The sequence below is a fragment of the Heptranchias perlo genome, chromosome 38, assembly GCF_035084215.1.
Source record: "Heptranchias perlo isolate sHepPer1 chromosome 38, sHepPer1.hap1, whole genome shotgun sequence".
In the NCBI taxonomy this organism is placed as follows: Eukaryota; Metazoa; Chordata; class Chondrichthyes; order Hexanchiformes; family Hexanchidae; genus Heptranchias; species Heptranchias perlo.
Genome location: NC_090362.1, coordinates 17,981,705 through 18,004,150, shown reverse-complemented (window position 1 = coordinate 18,004,150; position 22,446 = coordinate 17,981,705).

Genomic DNA, 22,446 nt, shown 5'->3' with positions numbered 1-22,446 from the left:
AGAGAATTAACATGGATTTGTGAAGGGTAGGTCACGTCTGACTAATCTAGTTGAACTTTTTGAGGAGGTCACTAACAAGGTGGACTGGGAGTATCTACGGAAGTTGTCTATATGGACATCCAGAAGGCATTTGATAAGAGATTATTGGGTATAACGAGAGTGCGAGGAAGTGGAGGTAAACTTGGGACATGCGTTGAAAATTGGATGGGAGGTAGGAGACAGAGTGTAGAGATAAAGGGAATGCATTCTGATTGGCAGAAGGTAACAAGTGGTTTTCCCCAGGGATCTTTACTGGGGCTTCAGCTTTTTAATCACAAAACAAATGGCAATGTGATCCACAGTCCTGTCAGTGTACGATGTATTATTCCCATCCTCATAGGCCGCCACAATACTGACACTTTCCACATCATTGTGAAGCAGGTTTGGACGTGCATCAGCAAGAAAGTAACCGTGCAGCTCAGGATGGCAACCTGACTTCCTGGGACACTTAAGGCCAACCGGTGAGGGACTATGTCTGATAAGTAGTTTATAGGACATTTTCTGGTACCCCACATTTTAGAACGCAGTCAGATCATGGCAGCCCAATTAAATTGGGATCGCACTACTGGGTTGAAATTGCGCTGTACAATATTTATAATAATCATGTTCAAAATTCTCCCTTTGACTTAGGAACGTAGGAACAGGAGGAGGCCATTCAGCCGCTCGAGCCTGCTCCGCCATTCAATTAGATCATGGCTGATCTGTACCTCAACTCCACTTACCCGCCTTTGCTCCAAATCCCTTGATACCCTTACCCAACAAAAACCTGTCGATCTCAATCTTGAAAGCTCCAATTGTCCCAGCGTCCTCAACCTTTTGGAGCAGAGAATTATTTTAAAACCGGTGTCAACCCATTTAAAATAGACGGGTTACCCTCTTTAAATAACAAACAAATGAATTTCATACGGACCTCGTCCCACGTTTGTTACTAATGTTGCACAGTCCACTTTTCAAACCCCATGGGAGGGGGTAATTTTCACCGTCAGTGTCTGGGCAGTGACCTGGCGGAGTGGAACGCCCACCTGTTGTAGAACCAGATTTTAATGGCAGGTTCTACACAATCCGCTCCACCCAGGTTACCGGCCAATCGCAGGAGGTGAAAACGACTTCCCGTGTATTTAAAAGGATTCGACAACAACAATTTTCAGTAACTCGGTGAAAGGCTGCATGTGGGGGAGGTGGGGGAGGAGAGGGAGTCTTTCCAGTGGGAAAAAAAATATAGCCACAACTGTAAAGCGCCACTGAAGAACACAGATGTGAAAAGGTCACTCCTGCTCCCATGTTCCTAAAATCAATAAGGAAACTTTTGCCAATAGTGTAAACCGGGCGATATCAGATGGTCCGCCCAATATTTGACCTCCTGATTTTCCTTTCCACTGAAGCCAGTGAAGAGGGAAATCAGGAGAGATGTGTAACAGGCGGCCTATCTGATAATGCCAGAAGTTAAAATTACCCCCATGTCCATTAATGGAGAAGTTGGCTATAACGGAAAGAATATTTAATATTTTGAATTAATATTTGTTTTTAAAAATCTTTTAATATTTTCTCATTTCTGTATGGCCATTGAATTAGAAACTCAACCTATGAATGGGTGGAGGTGTAGAGAGAGAGTTCTAACCCAGCTTCATTCCTGCAGATTGGATTCCCACTTATCCCAGGACTCCTGTGCCCACCTCTGAGTACCTGGAGGTCATTGCAAGGATAGTCAGGGAGTATATCGGCTCCGCAAATCCCTCTTGCTTTTAGGTGTAGGGACTTATTTCTGTAAATTTGTACTTGCTGAGACTCACTGTGGATTAACAAGGGAGCGAGACTCACAGAGAACAAATTTATGAAAGTAATCTCAGCGCCTAGATTAGCCAACAGACCTATAAATACTGGTGAGCTCCATGCTTCCGGACTGATGCATTCCAGAACGATCGTCCAGTTACATCAATGGATCCTGTTCCCTCTCCTGAAATGGCAATTATGGGTTGGCAGAACAGAAGACTGGTAACAAGAGCTCCTGGTCTGTGAGAAAGAACTTGAGCTGGCATTTCCACTGAGCAGTAATGTTAAAGAAAGAACGAACTTGCCTTTATATGGTGCCTTTCACCCCCTCCAGGTTCTTCTAAAGTACTTTAAAGCCAATGGATTACTTTATGAAGTGTAGTCATTGTTGTTATATAGGAAAATGTGGCAACCAATCTGTGCACAGCAAGGTCCCACAGATAATGACCAGTCAATCTGTTTTGTTGGCACTGGTTGAAGGATGGGAATGTTGGCCAGGACACTGGAAGAACTTCCCTGCTCTTCTTCAAACAAAGCCATGTGATCGTTTATGTCCACATGAACAGGCGGACGGGGCAACGGATTAATTCCTCATTCAAAAGACGGCACCTCCGGCAATACAGCACTCCTTCAGTACGGCACTGAAGAGTCAGTCTAGATTTTGTACTCAAGTCCTGATGTGGAGCTGTGAACCCATGACCTTCTGGATTCAGAGGTAAGAGTGCTACAGCTGAGCCAAGCTTTAAGCATCAACCACACTGGCAGTAACGCCCGAATGGCCACTAGCAAAAATAGTGTGGCGATTTTGAAAAAAAAAACTTACATCATCTAATTTTATTTAAGGAAAAACAAAACATTGACCTTGGAGTTGTGCCCTCAGGGGGCAGAGCTCCGCTTCTGTGTTTACGTCACGATTGAGGTTTGAAAGGAACCACTTACAATTTTTTTCACCCAGTTCCTGTATCACTGCCTTGCCCTGTCAACCAGGAGTATTCATCACTTCAGGCAGCAACATACAGTGGATCCTCGATTATCCGCACTCCCGTTCTCCACACTCTCGACGATCTGCGAGAATTCCTATGGGAGGCAGCGTTTAGTTTTGCATAAACCACCCAAAATACAACTGAGAGTTTTTTAGAACAGTTTTTTTTGCACAGGTGCTGGGTTCTTGATCGAGCAGAACGTGCAATTGTTCTCTGTGTGTCCGGTATCTGTCCTGTGCCCCTCTGGTATTTAGCTTCAGGTCAACTGTCCAACAGGAGTCGAGCAGCCAGATCCTTTTCAAAAACATTTTACGACAGAAAAACATGGGTCTCTTCTGCACTTGCTGGAATAAATCCAAAAGGGAATTCAATAGAAACCTCTTTACCCAGAGAGTGGTTAGAACGTGGAACTCGCTCCCACATGGAGTGGTTGAGGCGAATAGCATAGATGCATTTAAGAGAAAGCTAGATAAACACATGAGGGAGAAAGGAATAGAAGAATATGCTGATAGGGTGAGATGAAGTAGGGAGGGAGGAGGCTCGTGTGGAGCATAAACACCAGCACACACCAGTTGGGCCAAATGGCCTGTTGCTGTGCTGTAAATTCTATGTAATTCTATATAATGTATTCTAAAAAGACCAGTCAGAAACTAAAAACGAACAAGGGCTGATTTTCTGATTTGTCGTAGAGCTGGCAGCGATCCTGGGCTGCCAGTCATGGATATCAGGAAATCCGAGAAAGCGTGCCTGCAATTTCTTGATATTCCCTGCTGCTGGCCGTGTGAAGCTGGATAATTAGTCTGAAGCTGTCAGACCAGGTTAAGTTCGCCACCGGGAGGGTTCCTTCCATTTCAGTCGATAATCGAGATCGCACAACGGCTGAAGGTGGCCAACGGAAAGTGTTAAATTTTACAGTTTCATTTTACTCGACTTATCCATGGGACTTTGTTCGTTCACTCACTCCATTGTTCACCTCATAGATGACGTTTATAATGATATATTTACGCTGTGTTCACCAGGTCTGTATGTACGGGCACTTTCCTGAAGGGTTCTTTGAACAATGAGTAAGAGCAGTAAAGCTGGCCTGTTTCTCCCCTCCCGAGCCCAGAGATATCATCTGTAGAACCTTTAACACTGCCCTATCTGAGATGAGTGAATTCAGCACAGGGAATTGAATTGGGGGCTTTCTGGTCTGTATAGTGTAATTAAATAGAGCTTTACCTGTCCCATTTATATCTGAGTTCTTCAATAGAATGCAGGTTAACTATAAGACAGATGCAGTGCTCGCTTGGATTGCGGGAATCCTTATGGAATAAATCCAGAGATGGTAAACAAATAATCTATAGGAAAGCTAAGCTGGGATCATTACAATTCCTCAGTTACATTAACGACCTCCCTGAGGTGTGCTCACATTCCCAAATCTTCTTATATACCTGATGATACAATCCTAATGTGCTGTCACAAATCTGTTAAAATTGATTTTTTAAAAAAGGATTAATTGGGGGGTAGAATAAAGGTTTTTGGGCAGCTGCAGAACAATCAACCCATTTTAAACATAAAACCAAATCAATTTTGATGGATTCTTCCCAATGTCTTGGCAAAGATGGGCCCCCTTTGTAAATCAACACAAATAGCATTAACCTTGGGAATGTACAATTTCTAGATGCAGCTAGACGACGAATCGCCCTTCAAGAATCGCGTTACCAAACTTATCGTCACGTTCTGTGCAAAAATAGCATCTTCAAAATCCATCGGAGTCTGTCCTACACAGAAGGCACTTACAGGGGGACGATGCATTAATTCTGCCTGTCTTTCGGTGTGTCGCTTTAGGAATGTGATCAAACAAGGCAGCTGCCATCAACTTGCAAATATATATATTTTAAAAAACCACAGAGCAAACAGGATTATTGGAAATTGCAATCCCGGAATCAAAATAAATAAATTTCAATCGAAACAAGGCTGTATTCAGCAACACGTTGATTTTGCTACCATAAATATGCAGCTTGCTCCACAGATTGAGAGTGTAGTGAAGGCCAATCCTGCCTCACCTGACATCCACAGCAGGCAACGCTAGGAAATTAAACCTGTCTGATTCCCTCTCTTGGCCAGCAATGTTGAAGACAATTGGACCACTTTTACCAGTGCCCTCGCTGGGATCTCTATCAGCATTTTTTTTTTGATTAGTTTGGATGAAGAAGGCCTTCAGCTTCCATTTGATCTCATCCTCTCAGAATATCACCTTCCCATCACGGTTTTTATCATATACCTGAGTAGGTAAACAGGACCTCAGTTCAACACCCTCTCCGAAGGTCAGGGCCTCTGCATCAGTACTGAAGGAGTGTCACTTTGTTAATATTGCATTGGAGTGTCAGCCTATATTATAGATCATAACTGATATTATGGATCGAGCTGTAAAAGTTGACGATCTGTATCAGACTTGGCTCAGTGGTAGCACTCTCATCTCTGAGTCACAAGGTTGTGGGTCCAAACCCCACTCTAGAGATTTGAGCACATCATTTTAGGATGACACTTTAGAGTAATCCTAGTCTGAGATTTAAACCTACAATCTTTTGGCCCAGAAGCAAGAGTGCTACCAACTGAGCTTAAATGACACATGTACCAAGCTAACTTAATACAAACCAGGACCTTCCTGGTCTATAAGTCTTGGAGAGAGAAACTTTACCTCAAAGCCATTGGGATGGCTCCAATAACAGTGTTACTTCATGTAGGTGTATCTGCATCCCTATAAAACCTATAATCAATGTCTAAATCACCTTCAAATTTATTATTGGGTTTGCAAGATACAATAATATTTTTTCTGAGATCTTCCCATCCAGAAGACGGGAACCCGAGGGACAACTTTACAAAACCTACGGCTCCAACGCAGAGTTGCCATGCAACAGAACTGCGTATTAGTTATTCAGGAGGAAGGTCAGTGCACTTGACCGGTGCGACCACATGATTGTTTGGCCGTTCAGTTTAATGGGTAGGAAATTGTGCAGGGCTACCAATCAGGTGCCTTGACCAATCACCCAGATTCCCGCTATGTGCTCCTGTTGCATAAACCGTTGTGCTAGGAGAATAAAGCATAACATCACCTCTCCGATGTCTACAAATTTCTGATGCTGAACATATTGCCACCAAATTTTTTAAAATTCATTTTCAGGATGTGGGCCTCACCGGCAAGGCCAGCATTTATAGCACTATAGAAACAGGAGGAGGCCATTCAGCCCCTCATGCCTCTTCCATCATTCAATTAGATCATGGCTGATCTGAATCTTAACTCCATCTACCCACCTTTGTTCCGTAACCCTTAATACACTAGCCTAATGATAATTTATTGCCTATCACTAGTCACCCTTAGAAGGTGGTGGTGGAGGGACTTTACCTCAAACCAAGCATTTTGAATCATCTAAGTGGCTTGTCGGATCACTCCAGAGTACAGTCAAGAGTCAACCATGTTGTGTGGCAAGAGTCACATATAGTCCAGACCAGGTAAACAGAAGCAATCGATATTAAGAGAATTGGCTGTGAATTGCATTAGGACATTGTGAAAAGCATTATATAAAGGCTAGGAGTATCAGCATTCAAAAGTAGACTTATATTCTCAACTCCATCATTGCATTTAGTGTCCTTGTTCTTGGCAAACTAAGAGTTCTTTTCATCCTCCTTCTTCCTTCTCTCAGATACTTCTTGTCTTGCTACCTGCGTTAATCTCCAAAATTGCGTGCTTGCTAGATCATGTTTTAGTAGAGTTGATAAAAGCATAATAAATTCAACTGGAGGACTTGATCTTTCTCTTGATATCTATTGCTCTTGCTTTGGTTCTCAGTGTTCCAGTCAGTACCAATGATCATCTGAGCATCTTTCAAATATTTGTCCTTTTCCTCTAGGTTTTTTTTCCTTATTTCTTCTTGTCGCTCTTTTATTTTCCTTTTCAGTCCTGCTTCTATTATTCTCTTGTCCAATATTCTGATTCCATCTCCATCAGTTTTACCAAACTTTGCCAATACGTTTTCAATTCCATTGTCACTGATGCCACAATAAAAAAGATGAATTTTTCAGTTTCGTTTACCACATTGTTACAGCTTTTTTTTTTGTCTTTCGCGAGTTGGCTGAAACTACTATCATCATTGCTCTGTGAACCTCTTGTACTCTCTTGTTCCTCCTAAACTCCAATATGTCGTTCCACACACTACTTCATCTCAATGCAACCTGACTATGTTGGAATCAAGGTTCACTGCACCATCTCCTACTTTCATTACCTTCCTTTGTCATACTTCTATCAACAGACTTGCAGACCCACTCCCGGTGCCACCAAATCACTACTTCATTGTCTACTTCATTTTTTCTCAACCTTGGTGATGTCTTGCATTGCAAACCTGAGTCCATCATCTAGATGTCTCAATGCTCTGCCTGCAAGAGTCTGGAGAGAAAGAGGAAAGAACTAAATATTGAAACTGGAGAAGAGAATGCTAAAGGTAGAGACTGTTGCGCACCATGTGACCTCTTAGTAATCTGGTTGAAGTATGGTTTGATTCAGTCAAGAACGTGATACTAGGACTGATGCTCATCAACTAAAATTGGGTCCTGGGTTGGCTAAATAATGTAACTCCTAGATCATTCTTCTGATCAGACTGGGAGGGGAGGAAAATAATTGATTTTTGATCATTATATTTAGCAACAACATCAATATGTTGGCCCCAAGCTTTCTGGCCCCTCCTGTTGTTTTTCTATTGGATCTGGGGTGAATGGGGCTGGAAAGGTCCCCCTGGACTCATTCTGCCATGTCCCCTCCACCCTTCCATTTCCAGAGGGCGGGCTCAGTGACATTACATGTACCAGCACATACGTGGGCGGGCGCGTGCAAAATGTACTAAAGGGAGGAAATCACGACCTCTACCAAGTTTGCCGCCATTTGCCCTGTTTGAATGCTAGACTGCCTTTAAGCATTGGCATCCAGCGTTCAGAGATCGGTGGAGAGGGCCTTAGAGGTTTATGCACTGTGGGTCTACACATCGTTCACAGCATGGCCTTGGACAGGCCCTAGGAGCAGTCAGGGAAACCTTTTTTGTTCAGGGAGCGTGAAGGCCACCTCATTCCTTCCAGGCCCCAAGTTTCCCCCATGGAGCCTGGTGAGCCAAACTCTAGCGTGCAAATTATCCTGGTGCCAAAAAAGTCGTCCAGGGGTCTTGGCAGCTTCTCCCTACTGAGTGGAAGTTCTTCCCCACTGGAGAAGCAGTTTAATTGAAAAGCTGAGACCAACTTGTTTTTAATGCGTTTCATCATCGCCGGGTCAAAATCTTGCAATCCCCTACCCAATACCATTGTAGGTTTCAATTAAAGCCATCAGCACAAGGACTGCAGTTGTTCAAGGCCCACCCTCACTTTCTCAGGGCATCTAAGCACCAGCCGTGGCCTACTGGTGGAATTCTCGCCTCTGAGGCAGAAGGTTGTGGGTTCAAGCCCTACTGCAGAGACTTGAGCCTATAATCCAGGCTGACACTCCAGTGCAGCACTGTTGGAGGTGCCGTCTTTCAGCTGAGACGTCAAACCAAGGCCCCACCTGCCCTCTCAGGTGGACGTAAAAGATCCCATGGCCACTATTTCAAAGAAAAGCAGGGAGGTGTCCTGGCCAATATTTATCCCTCAACCAACATCATTAAAACAGATTATCTCATTGCTGTTTGTGGGATCTTGCTGTGTGCAAATTGGCTGCTGTGTTTCCTACATTACAACAGTGGCCACACTTCAAAAGTTCTTAATTGGCTGTAAAGCACTTTGGGACATCCTGAGATTGTGAAAGGCGCTATATAAATGCAAGTCTGTCTTCTAACGTTGGGCAAAGATGCGCGTTGCTGGTGTTGCTTATATTCCAGGAGAAAATTTAAGACTGTCACTGCAGATATCGACCAGAGGAACCCGTTCCTCTTCCTATTAATTCAAATTCAGGTGCAGGAATTATTTTTCTTTAATTGAAACCCAACCTGTTCTCAATTCTAAACTTGTAACACCAGTCACAGTCATTCAATCACAATTAACACACGGTGCTCTTGGACAGATGTAAAACATTTTAACCAGAACCACTAAATCAATTAAGCTCTAATATGATTTTATGGAGCTTATGCTGTCTGTCATTATCTTGACTAAGTAATAGCTAGGGCAAAGTAATATATTCATTTTGTATTATTCCCAATTTGTTGAACGTCTGAGAAAAGTTTAATCTGGCACCATTAAAAGAAAGAAAGATTTGTATTTGCGTCTGAGAGACAGCGCGCCCGACAGTGCAGCACTCCCTCAGTACTGCACTGGGCGTGTCGGCCTGGATTAGGTGCTCAAGTCTCTGGAGTGGGACTTGAACCCACAACCTTCTGACTCCGAGGCGAGAACTGAGCCTCAGCTGACAATTTTAAGCATCATCTTGGTGTCTTAACCAAACTCAGTGGCCTCTCAACAAGATATATTTCATCAGTCTACATTCCCTTCGTGCAAGAATTAAGGAAAAGAAATGGGCTCCCTAATTCTATTAGGTCATCTGATCGTCTCCTCCACAGTGATCATTTATAAGAGATATTTGTCTATCTGTCTGTAGGATGACTGTGTTCTGGAACTTCTGCTTCATGTGTGAATCAATGCCAGTTGCTAAAGAGGCCACTATTTGGCAATCCTTTCTGTTGCCATGGAATTCTAATCCTTTCATCATGAATGGCAAATGAACCCTTTCTTTGGCCAAGAATGTATTTACTGCTACTTCTCTTGCTGATGAAGGCTGACACTTCAGTGCAGGACTGAAGGAGTATTGCACTGTCATGGGTGCTTTCCTTCAAGTGAGATGTTAAACCAAGATCTACTCAGGTGGACATAACAGTTCCTTTGGAAAAATGTGAAGATGATCAGGAAGTTCTCCCGATGTTCCTGCAACACTCAACCCATAAGAGACCTGGTCATTCATTCATTTGTTGTTTGTGAGCCTTGCAAGGTTCTTTTTAAATCAGTAGGTAAAAAATTCTCCTTCGGCTCTTCTCTTTTGTGCATCTCCTCTGTGGATTTTCAGCAGAACAAAATCCTATGTTCTGATAGCCTTAGTCCATGATAGCATGACAAGGTTTCCTGTGGGACATGAAATTCCTTTCCCAGCACTGTGACAAGTTTATGATATTGTGGTATCCACAGTAGTATCTGTGGAAAATTATGCCAGACATGTAATATTCTGAAAAAAGGACCTGAAATTATGAATGATTTCTCCTCATGGAGTGTAGTTCTAGTCATTTCCTCCCATTTAAAGGGGTGGAGTATTCTCGTGATAATGAAGGGAACCCACAAGAACAATGTATCTTTTCACCATGCACAAGCGATGCAATAATGCACCACAAGCGATGCAATAATGCACCACAAGCGATGCAATAATGCATTTCAATGACACCACAAACAAAAACAAAAAGTTTTGCTCATTAAGTCAGTGCTCCTTTCAAACTGAAAATAAACAAAAAACGGAGCTTTGGTTATAGTCCGTGTGTATTTATATTTGAGGAATTGCTAGCGTCAGCTAAAAATGTCTATAAACAGTAGTGTTGGATTGTTATGCATTGCGTTATTCACGTTGCTAGAGAGTGACTGTATCTAGTGCACTATAGCGGAGATCAGCCAGCTCCGCACGGAGATGGGAGCGAATCTTGGACCTTCCCGGTCAGTATAGTTCACTTCCATATTGAACAGTCCAATTACCAGCCGAGTGATGGGAGAACAGAGATCTGCACAGTTTGGAATTACAGAAGTTTTGGTAGAGAGGCCATCATGCCTATTCCAGTGCCACCTTCTCACTGCAGCTATTTACTCCCATCCCATGTCCGTGTTCTTTCCCTATGCGCTTTACATAGAATTTACAGCACAGAAACAGGCCATTCGGCCCAACTGGTCTATTCCGGTGTTTATGCTCCACGCGAGCCTCCTCCTACCTTACTTCATCTCACCCTATCAGCATATCCTTCTATTCTTTCCTCCCTCATGCACTTGTCTGGCTTCCCCTTAAATGCATCTATGCTATTTGCCTCAACTACTCCTTGTGGTAGTAAGTTCCACATTCTAACCACTCTCTGGGTAAAGAAGTTCCTCCTGAATTCTTTTAATATTCCTTTCTCCAAGCGTTTATCTAATTCTCTCTTCTATGTCATGACTGACTCGATTTCTATAATCACTTGTGGTAAAGCATTCTGTATCCTTAGTACCTCTTTTGCATGAAAACATTTTTGGTAATTTTCCCCTTAATGCTTCTAACACTGAGCTTACGTCCCCTTGTAACTCGTTTGCTGACTAGTGGAAATAATCTTTCACTATTTACGATGTCAAACCCTTAATTTTCAACAATTCTGTTAGATTTACCGCCCCCCCTCCCCCCCTTTAATCTTCTCTGTGGCATTGAACAAGGTTTGGCTTTTTTCAGTCTTTCAACTTAAGTATATCATCTGATCTGGTAATATCATAGTGAGTCTATGTTGCACCTTTACATGGCTCTGATGTTCTATAATGGGGTGACCTAAAACTGTACGCACTGTAGAACATCAAAGAGCTGACAAGACAAGGTTACAATTGAACACTGAGGTTTGCTCATGTTCATCAACCTCTTGAGTTTTGCTCTTTTGGTGAGGGAGGCACACTGAATTCTGGATTGAGTTACAACTTTACAACTATTTGGCACTCATTATTAGATAGATAGATGGATGGATACAAAGTCTATTGCATGTCCATCACACTACAGTCGTCATAGTTCAGTGTCAAATGTCTAAGAGAGAGAGAGATATAGATAAAGCCAGTTATTTCCTGCTGATTTTTTCCCTCTTTGATAAACTGGACTCTCCCAATTAGCCTCCAATTGACCTCAGGGAGTGCTTCCTTAGACTAATTCCCCCACAGGCAGTACTGTAGCTGGACTGTGGCCTTAAAGGGGCAGGCCAGGTCATACACTGCTGCATCTTCGCAGCTAAATATCAGTGTTACGCTCAGGACCCCATGAGCAGCGCCACGGGAAGTCAGCTAATCCAGGATGTATTTTCCCAGCAGAGAGCTGTGAGGCGAGAGTAGACTCTCGGAATTCCGTCAGTCCGGTCCACGGGAATAGTGAAACTAGTTAGAAGGTATTCTGGCAGCATTTGAGGATCTAACTCTCCACTCACCTTTGGAAAGTTTGAAGTGATTGTGGGCGTCTGTAACTCTGCACTTTGCATGGAAGAGATTGCAGTTCTTCCTGTCTATAAATAAGAGTTACTGCAAGTTTCAATCCCAGCTTCTAGGAATGAGAAAAACATTTTTTTTACACAGCGAGTTGTTGTGACCTGGAATGCGCTGCCTGAAAGGGCAGTGGAAGCAGATTCAATAATAACTTTCAAAAAGGGGGAATTGAATGAATACTTGAAGAGGAGAAAATTGCAAGGCTATGGGGAAAGAGCAGGGGAGTGGGACTAATTGGATAGCTCTTTCAAAGAGCTGCCACAGGCACGATGGGCCAAATGGCCTCCTTCTGTGCTGTAAGATTCTATGATTCTGGACAGGCCATCTTTTTATTTAGAGAAATATATACAGGTTTCTACTCTGCAGAAATTAATTTAAACGTGGAACCTTCGCTGAATGCAATCATGTCGGGTTAAAGGGCCAGCAGTAAATCACGCTCCAACATCAGAAGACGCGGTTGGTCCACTTTAAGAAATCCCTGTGTCAATTTTAGGGCTTTAAACCCTTTGCCAAAGTGCCAAGGGGAGAAAAAAAATGAGAGGCAGAGATCAAACAGGAATGTTTTATACACCTAATGAACTGTGGATCACCTTCTGGATTAATCCAGATACAATGTTAATACCCAGCACTGAACCTCCACAGTGTAACTCATCTCACACCGATGCAATTCACACAGACACCCCGGCGTTATCTGCATTTGTACAGGCCGCACTGCAAACCGCAAAGGCAGGGATTACAGAGCCAATTCGCAGCTCTGTCACATCGAAGAGGACAGATTGCAGAGGGGCAGACTTGTGGCGTAGACATTTTGGTCTGTGTGCATTTTACGCAAGGAAAATTCATAGAATCATACAGCACGCACGGAAGCCCTTCGGTCTATCGTGCCTGAGCCGATATCTGAAAGAGCTATCCAATTAGTCCCACCTTCCCCATAGCTCTGCAAATTTTTCCTATTTATTAAATTAGTTTTTTAAAAATTAATCGATCATTAACAAACGAACTAGCAAACTGATCGCTTCCTGGTTAGGCAAAATTAATCCTATTTTATCCTGGTAGAATTTTTTTTTAAATTATTGCAGCTACAATTGGCTCCAGCAGAGCTGGGCTGGTGAAAGGGCAACAGCTGCCCTCCAGTATTTGGCCTACCTGACCATGCTTCATCCCTGAGCCCAGTTAAGCAGCCGGCAGGCTGTCCCACCATGGGGGGAATCGCGGCTGAGCTCCGGCCTGTCCTCGTCGAACGATGAAACATGTACATTTTACCGTAGGACACTCCATTGGATAGCGATCAGGAACATGGGGATCCTGGCCGATTTCCTCCCCCCCTTCCCTAACTCAGAAGCACCGAGTCCATTTGTACTGCCCTCAGCTAACTCCGCACAGTCTGCGGGGTGGGGGGCGGCAGGGGAGGGTCAAATCTGGGACTGCATGCACGAGCTATTCAATGGGCAATGCATTTTACAGGTGCGCCACCAGGACCCTCTGAATTCCGTTCACTAAGCCGATTTATCTTATATTGTCCATTTATCCCGCAGCAAAGGTCAGGATCCTAAGGCCCCTCTTATTTCGTGCTGTCCCAGCTCCTCTGAATCAAAAACTTTTTGATTTTACAAAGCAGGAATTGAAAGACACCAGCACACATCGCAGATCAACCTCGGCACTTTTGAGGCAGACCCACTAGTGAGGTGCCGTGACAACTGGGCGCTCGTATCTTTGCTCTAAATCCCGAGGAACGACAAGAATACAATTTCACAGAGGGAATACAGAACGCCAGTGGGTTCGGTCAATATTAAAAGAGTAAAACAAATCTTCGAGGAGGCTGTTTGCTGGAGCAGTGAGGCGTGACGACAGATTAGTGCATTAAACTTTCAAACTGACAAGTGAGAGGAATCACCTGCAAATAGTAATCTTATTTATTTGCTTTGAGGAAGATTACCGCTGTGCAATTTGTTTTGAAATGTTACTTTGGGCAGATTGGTGTTTACCTCACTCTTACCTTGGTTCAACTACTCTTTATTTTTTAATATTCTGGTTTTGGAATTTTACTCTGGGTGTAAGGAGACTGGTGCAATTGACTGTAATAGGACTATTATTTTGCCAACCCAACGTACCCTCAAGGGACTAATGCCCCCTTGCAATCAATAGTCTGACGCAACTTGTGTTACATAGAACGTACAGCACAGAAACAGGCCATTCAGCCCATCCGGTCCAGGCCAGTGTTTATGTTCCACACGACCCTCCTCCCTCCCCTCATCACCTCACCCTATCAGCATATCCTTCTATTCCTTTCTCCCTCGTGTGTTTATCTAGCTTCCCCGTAAATACATGTGTTGCTAATGGTGACAGAATGCACCCTCTTGTTATACACTCCGAGCTTTCCTCTCTTGGTCCTCCCAGACATCAAATGCCTGACCTACAGACTATTCCTAAACTGGGCTATGTTTTACTCTGTGCAAATTGGGTTGTATTTTCCTCTGTATGTAAAGTTAACAAAAAAATCCTTCCATCAGCAGACTTCCATCAGTTCCAAAGCCACAGCCCACAACATAGCATGCTGCTTTCTTTGAAGTGGCAGCAGCAGCCCTTTAACAGCTGCTGCTTTGCAGCATATCCCACCCTTTCAATCAGTGCGCTCCCAGCCGAAGGTCCCATCTAAGCAGGGGGCTCATGGGTCACATGCAAATTAACTTGCCTTGCAAAATTGCTCTAGGTTAACATTTTTTTAAATATCTGCAAAACTAATTTGTCTCTGTCGCTCCCACATCAAGACCAGATAATCAGCCATATGGTAAAGGCCCTTTCTATCCACCACCAATATGTAGATAAAGCACCTATAGGGAATAGCCTAGTTGGAGCAAGCTATCATAAAGCTAGAACCATACCATGCAGATTGGACCCCTTTCTCAAGGCACTCCTCACAAACTCCATGAAAAGAGGGACATGATTGAGACAAGAGAGAAGATGGGAGCAAACAGTCTCCCACTCCCCAAACCACAATTAATGACCTGGTACCCAATGGTATAGAGAGAAACTATTTCCGCTGGTTGGGGATTCTAGGAGTAGGGGGCAGAGTCTAAAAATTAGAGCCAGACCTTTCAGGAGCGAGAGTAGAAAACATTTCTACACACAAAGGGTGGTAGAAGTTTGGAACTCTCTTCCGCAAACGGCAATTGATACTAGCTCAATTGCTGAATTTAAATCTGAGATAAACAGCTTTTTGGCAACCAAAGGTGTTAAGGGATATGGGCCAAAGGCAGGTATATGGAGTTAGATCACAGATCAGCCATGATCTTATCAAATGGCAGAGCAGGCACGAGGGGCTGAATGGCCTACTCCTGTTCCTACGTTCCTATGGTACCCAGGCCAGATAGGGTAGCACTTACGTAACCCTGCCCAACTGCCAACAGCCGTTCAGCGCCCCACTGCGAGAACTGACAGAAATCTCCTGATCTTGAAGCAAGTAAGACTACTCAAACAAGCTATTTTAAACATCGAGTCATTGGATGTTGAGGTCTGTGTCAAATTATCAGAACGTCTAATATTTCAGGGAACCGGCCTCTTTTCAGTTTACATCTTGTCAATGTTTTCTCTCCTTTTTGGGGGGGAAGTTCTGTACATGAAGGTTTTGTTAATGTGTCAGCACTGGGAATGCCACCACAGTGCCTCGCATTTTCTGCTTGTCAGCACTCAAACATATGACAGCGCCTGTATGAAAAATACCATCAGACACAGACATCATGTCAACGCACTTCAAGTTTCCCTCATGTCAATGTGCTTCTGGAAGTATCATGGTAGTACATTAATGAACTGGCAAATTATTCCTTTCTCTCTCTCCTGCTTTGACATGCTTAAAATTGACTAAAACGGCAAAATATTTTTGATTGTGTTGTGTAATGAGGCGATAGGCTGGTTTTTTTTGGTAAGTTGCATTGCCCTCTCTCCCCTTCGCCTTTCTTAGATCTTCATTCTACCATTCTCCAATTAAAAAGACTTAGACATGACCTATTTTCAGATTCTGTCAATGCCACCTCTATCGTCATCTGCTACGAGATGCGCAAGTGAACAGAAGTAATCCTCAGTATTTCCCTGGCACCCCTCCCTCTGGAAAAGCAACTTGTGCTCAGGAACTAGCCAAGATCATGAATTCATCATTAGAGGAAATTACTTGGAATTACAGAGAATCTACAGCACAGAAACAGGCCATTCGGCCCAACAGGTCCATGCCGGTGTTTATGCTCCACACGAGCCTCCTCCCACCCTCTTCATCTCACCCTATCAGCATATCCTTCTATTCCTTTCGCCCTCGTGTGCTTATCTAGCCTCCCCTTAAATGCATCTATGCTATTCACCTCAACTACACCGTATGGTAGCAAGTTCCACATTCTATCCAGATGGTGCCATTACAATTTGGGCTTCTTGCCAATAATTTGTGCTCATGCTTAATGTAAAAGTTGGCTTCCATAGGCAAGCCATAGAGAACATAGAAATATAGGAACAGGAGAAGGCCATTTAGCCCCTCGAGCCTGTTCCGCCATTCAATGAGCTCATGGCTCAATCCACTGAAATCTTACATGTTGATTAGATATGTATTTTCTTTTCCATAATGTTTCTCCCCTCTTCCCCTGACTCCGTGCTGCGGTTCAGTTCCTGGTGCCCTCTGGTACATTGCCCAAGTGAGGCTGGATGTTGCTCTCACTCCCACCACTACCATGACTGAAATCATTGAAGTCAGCAATCAAACCTGGTCTGTTTGCCTCAGCTATTCGCTGAATCCTGTTGCTTTGCCAGAGGGTGCCCCCCAAGTGTATGTTTACTGATTGCAGACAAAGAACAGAAAGTACAAACGACAAATACAAAGCTTGATGTGAATGGCTTTTTTTTATTTATGTAAAGATGGGTCCGTGCTTCAGGTGATGGGACATATTGGGAAGAGAAGGGTTTAACCAGGCTCAATAAAAATGTATTGATCACACTATATAAATATTTATATTGAATGCATTTCAAAAAGAACCCTGTGGTTCATAAGGATAACTAAAAATTCCTTGTTTCTGATGGTGTCTTGCTGAGATATTTATGATCTACTCTCTTTGATGTCAAGGCTTCGCTCAAATTAGCCTCTACTTTCGAAGGAACTTGCTTTTGGATTGCTGGATTAATTTGATCAACAGCCAAAAATTCTAATCATTGATTTACATTGGGAGTAAATTGTATCACTCAACTCATACTTGTACAGCTATTTTCATAAGCAGTGACTTTGAACTTTAAAACAAGACTTGAATTTATATTGCATTGCTATGGGGAACAAGCGGAGGAGTCCGACTAATTGGATAGCTCTTTCAAAGAGCCAGCTCGGGCACGATAGATCGAATGGCCTCCTCTGTGCTGCAGGAATCTATGATCCCACATTACTTCTGTCAAAAATGTCTCACCTGCAGCGAATCACTTTGAACTGCATTAACTGTGATGTAGTCGAATGCAGCAGCCATTTTGTGCACAGCAAGATTCCACAGAAAGCAATGAGACGAATGAGCACTAAATTTGTTTTTGGATGGGGAGGATGCCGGCCAGGACGCCAGTGGAACACCTTGCCCTCCTTCAGATTGTGCCATGGGATCTTCAACGGCCAACTAAAGCACCAAAACGGGCAGTTTAATGTCTCCACAAATACGTATGACAAAAATGTATATAAATACGACAAAAATAGGGCATTTTCATCCATAACTACGGAACTCCTCCTCCTGTTGATTACTAATAATCGGAGAAAACAAGCGCCAAGTGCTGACTGTTTAAAGGGGAAGTGCAGCCATCTGTACCCTTTAAGAAACAAAATGGCAAAGAATAAAATTGAAGTTTATTTTTTAAATTGAGAAACCTAAATGGAAGGACAAGACACCACCAAGGCTAAAAAGACAAGGGAAATCTAGAGGGTGAAATTGCAGTGAGTTTACCTTGAAGTCTCCTCTCTCCCAAAAGGAAACGAACCCAACTTCCTTAACTTTCCCTCGTGACTTCAGTTCCTGATACCAAGAATCATCCCTGTTGCTCCTCCCTCTACCTGCTCAAGGGCAGTAATGCGGTTTGATAACTGAAGGAGATAATAAATGTGAACGCCAGCTTGGCTCAGTTGGTAGCACTCATCTCGGAGTCAGAAAGTTATGGGTTTACGTCACTCTATGGACTTCAGCTGACATTTCAGCGCAGTACTGAGTACGTGAGGTGGGGCTTGTTCCCTGGAAAATCAGATGGGGGCCAGAGACATGCAACATCCCCAAGACAGCGAGCCCAAAGCAGCCAGCGTACAAGTTGTCCCCTAATTTTTATTAATTAATTGTTCACTTTCTATCAGATGAGGCCCCATATGTTGGAGTGTCTAAATGGAACAGGCACTGATGGGAAGGCAGCCATTAAAGAGCAGGAAAATATTTCCCCTCCTCCCCCCACCTGGTGACCCCCCCTCAGGAAATGTGCCCTTCACACTGATGAGACGCACCTGGAGTGACAGTAATTCATGCAGATGTGCAGACCTCACTTGTAACACCTGTGCAGTGTCAGTGCCGCTGGTGTGGAGCTCGGGCATTTTCGGAAGTGCCATCTTTCAGATGAGACGATAAACCAATGGCTCGTCTCCTGCACAGGTGGATGTAAATGACCCTTTGCTACTATTCGAAGAAGAACAAGTTTCTGGTAGAGACATTCCTCTGTCAACCAACGCCATCAAAAACAGATTTCCATCCCGACTTGGACACATATCGCCGTTCCTTCATCGTCGTTGGGTCAAAATCCTGGAACACCCTATCTAACAGCACTGTGGGAGAACCTTCACCACACGGACTGCAGCGGTTCAAGAAGGCGGCTCACCACCACCTTCTCAAGGGCAACCAGGGATGGGCAATAAATGCCGGCCTTACCAGCGACGCCCACATCCCAAGAATGAATGTTAAAAAAAGGTTATCTCATCAACCACTCAATTGCTGTTTGTGGGACCACAGTGGTACTGTGCTTACCCACATAACAATGGTGACTGTCCTTCAAAAATAATCCTTTAGTTGTAAAGCACATTGGGTTGAGTTAAGGTTGTGATAAGGTGCTATATAAATGCTAGATCTTTCTTTTTTTAACTCTTCTTTTTGTAAACCCATAGTTGTGAAGAGATTATTTGTACAGTATCCTTATGTAATGCCTGTAGTTTTATTGAAGATTTATAAAAGCCTCTTATCTGATCCCCTAAGCTCCCCTACAGTATATTTTATAGAAAATAACTGGGTATATAAATGTTCTTAATGTATTTTTTAGTCATCTATGAGACTGCTCTGGATAACACAATGTAGCAATGCAATTCACTCAATTATTTCACAAAATGGATTTCCAAACGTAAAATTCTTGATTTAATAGATTAAGCTTGCTTTTAAGAAAATCCCTCTTGTGTACAAAATGGTTTGTAGGCCCTAACATGGGATTATCCTAGTATTTCTGTAAATTTAAAATGATAATTTAAAAAACACACTATAGTATGACCAATGAAGCACAATCTATGAAGAGGGTCGGCAGAAAACACTCAGAGCAAACTCTGCGGGAAAGAAAATCTGGGCAGCAATTAGATAAATCATGAAGGCCGTGAAATTACTCGCATGTAAATATTAGACTGAACCATTAATGAGATTGCCTGAAATCCCTTTGTTGGCCTTTTTAACCAGCGATGTTAACCTGTTTTGAAGCTTAAAGCCTCTGTTAAAATAATGGAGAGACAAACATGTTAAGAATCCATAAAGACTTGCATTTATATAGCACCTTTCGCAATCTCAGGACATCCCAAAGCGCTTTACAGCCAATGAAGTATTTTTGTAGTGTAGTCACTGTTGTAATGTAGGAAACGCGGCAGAAAAATTTGCGCACAGCAAGATCCCACAAATAGCAATGTGATAACAACCAGATAATCTGTTTTTAGGTGCTGGTTGAGGGATAAACATTGGCCAGGGCACCGGGGAGAACTCTTCAAAATAGTGGGATCTTTTACATCCACCTGAGAGGGCAGATGGAGCCTCGGTTTAACGTCTCATCCAAAACATTCGCATAGTGTCATTGTGCGGCTGAAGCATTGAATGATCCAACTATAGTTCTGGACCAGGCAGCCCAGGTTTTGAGGTGACTGTCCAATAACTTCCATAAACAAAAAAAAAATCAGACATTAAAGTCATTTTGCATTCATTCCACATGAGTGCAAGTGGCCTGCTCCCTCTGTCTCATGACCTAGCAGGATCTGGACTGGACAATTAGTGGCAGTGGCTGGCAAGAGTAAAACTGTGGCGTGGCTGTGGGGAAGGAAGGGAGGGGATGAGAGAATACAAACAATGAGGGTGTCGATCCGCTGTAGAAAACCTGCAGGCAGTAACTCATGGGCTGCCAACGACCAAAATATGCATAGCAACGGCCTGGGTAAGTGTCGCTGTAACTGTTCTTCAACAAGCAATTGGAGAGGGTCTCGGGAACGGTGGGTGTTTTCCATCCTGGCGCCCACGATGAGGAGCAGCAGTGCCTGGTGAACCCGACAAGGAGCCTTGAAGAGCAAGTTGAGCCTGGCCTCAGAACAAATGCAGAGTACGTTGCACATATGAGGGTGTGCCATTTGAGGTGAGAAGAAAGAATCATAGAATCATTGAAAGGTTACAGCATGGAAGGAGGCCATTCGGCCTGTCGCGTCTGTGCCGGCTCTTTGCAAGAGCAATACAGCCAGTCCCACTCCCCCGCCCTATCCCAGTAGCCCTGCAAATTTTTTCCTTTCAAGTACTTATCCAGTTCCCTTTTAAAGGCCATGATTGAATCTGCCTCCACCACCCCCTCGGGCAGTGCATTCCAGATCATAACCACTCACTGTGTAAAAAAGTTTTTCCTCATGTCATCGAATCATAGAATGGTTACAGCACAGAAGGAGGCCATTCGGCCTGTTGAGTCCGTGCCGGCTCTCTGCAAGAGCAATCCAGCTAGTCCCACTCCCCACCCTATCCCCGTAGCCCTGCAAATTTTTTTCCCTTCAAGTGCTTATCCAATTCCCTTTTGAAAGCCACGATTGAATCTGTCTCCACCACCCCCTCGGGCAGTGCATTCCAGATCATAACCACTCGCTGTGTAAAAAAATTTGTTTCTCATGTTGCCTTTGGTTCTTTTGCCAATCACCTTAAATCTATGTCCTCTGGTTCTTGACCCTTCCGCCAATGGGAACAGTTTCTCTCTATCTACTCTGTCTAGACCCTTCATGATTTTGAATACCTCTATCAAATCTCCTCTCAACCTTCTCTGCTCTAAGGAGAACAACCCCAGCATCTCCAGTCTATCCACGTAACTGAAGTCCCTCATCCCTGAAACCATTCTAGTAAATATCTTCTGCACCCTCTCTAAGGCCTTCACATCCTTCCTAAAGTGCGATGCCCAGAATTGGACCCAATACTCCAGTTGTGGCCGCACCAGTGTTTTATAAAGGATCATCATAACCTCGTTGCTTTTGTACTCTCTGCCTCCATTTATAAAGCCCAGGATCCCGTATGCTTTTTTAACGACTTTCTCAACCTGCCCTGCCACCTTCAAAGATTTGTGCGCAGAAACCCCAGAGAGTTTGCAAGGCTCAGATAATGACCAACGGAGCAATTAAATCATTTTCATGCTTCCCACTATCCCTTCATCCCCCTCCATTGGCCGAGGCTTCAGCTGACCAGGCTCCCGGCTCTGGAATTCACTCCCTGAACCCCTCCACCTCCCTCGTCTCCTCAAAGACCCTCCTTAAAACCCACCTCCTTGATCAAGCTTTTAGTCACCCCTCCGAATATCTCTTCCATTGGCTCGGTGTTGATTTTTTTTTGGTCTGATTACGCTCCTGTGAAGCGCCATGGGATGTTTCCCTACGAGAAAGGCGCCAGATAAATGCAAGTTGTAGTTCGTTCGGTAATGAAAAGGTCGGTAGGTTGTAATACTGCCAATAAAGACAATAAATACTACCTTTAGGCCCGAATGTGCTCAGCGTTCACCCCACCCATACAGGCCCCGTGTCTGATTCCCATTGCTGGCCTGTACGTGTTTCCCAGCAGCTACTGGGAAACGCCTATGGTCAGGAATGGAAGTCATGATTGACAGCCTTCAAATCTTCTCTTCCTGGTTGCCGCCGGTTACAGAGGTCATGCCAACCCTGCACAGCTGCAGTGAAACACCCACCTACCGTGGCCCACCAAAGCCACGAGACGCCAAATGAAAGTCCTTAGTACAGAGCCCGTCGACCCTTACAATTCACAAACGTCCTTTGAGGATGGATTTATAGTCCTCTTTTTTTTCTTCTCTTCCCACTTCAAGCCACTGCGCTTCTTAATTTTTGGTGCCGGCTGAATTGGAATCTGAGGGGACGCAAAGCAAAGCAGAGTCAGCTCGGCTGCCTCAGAGCTACACG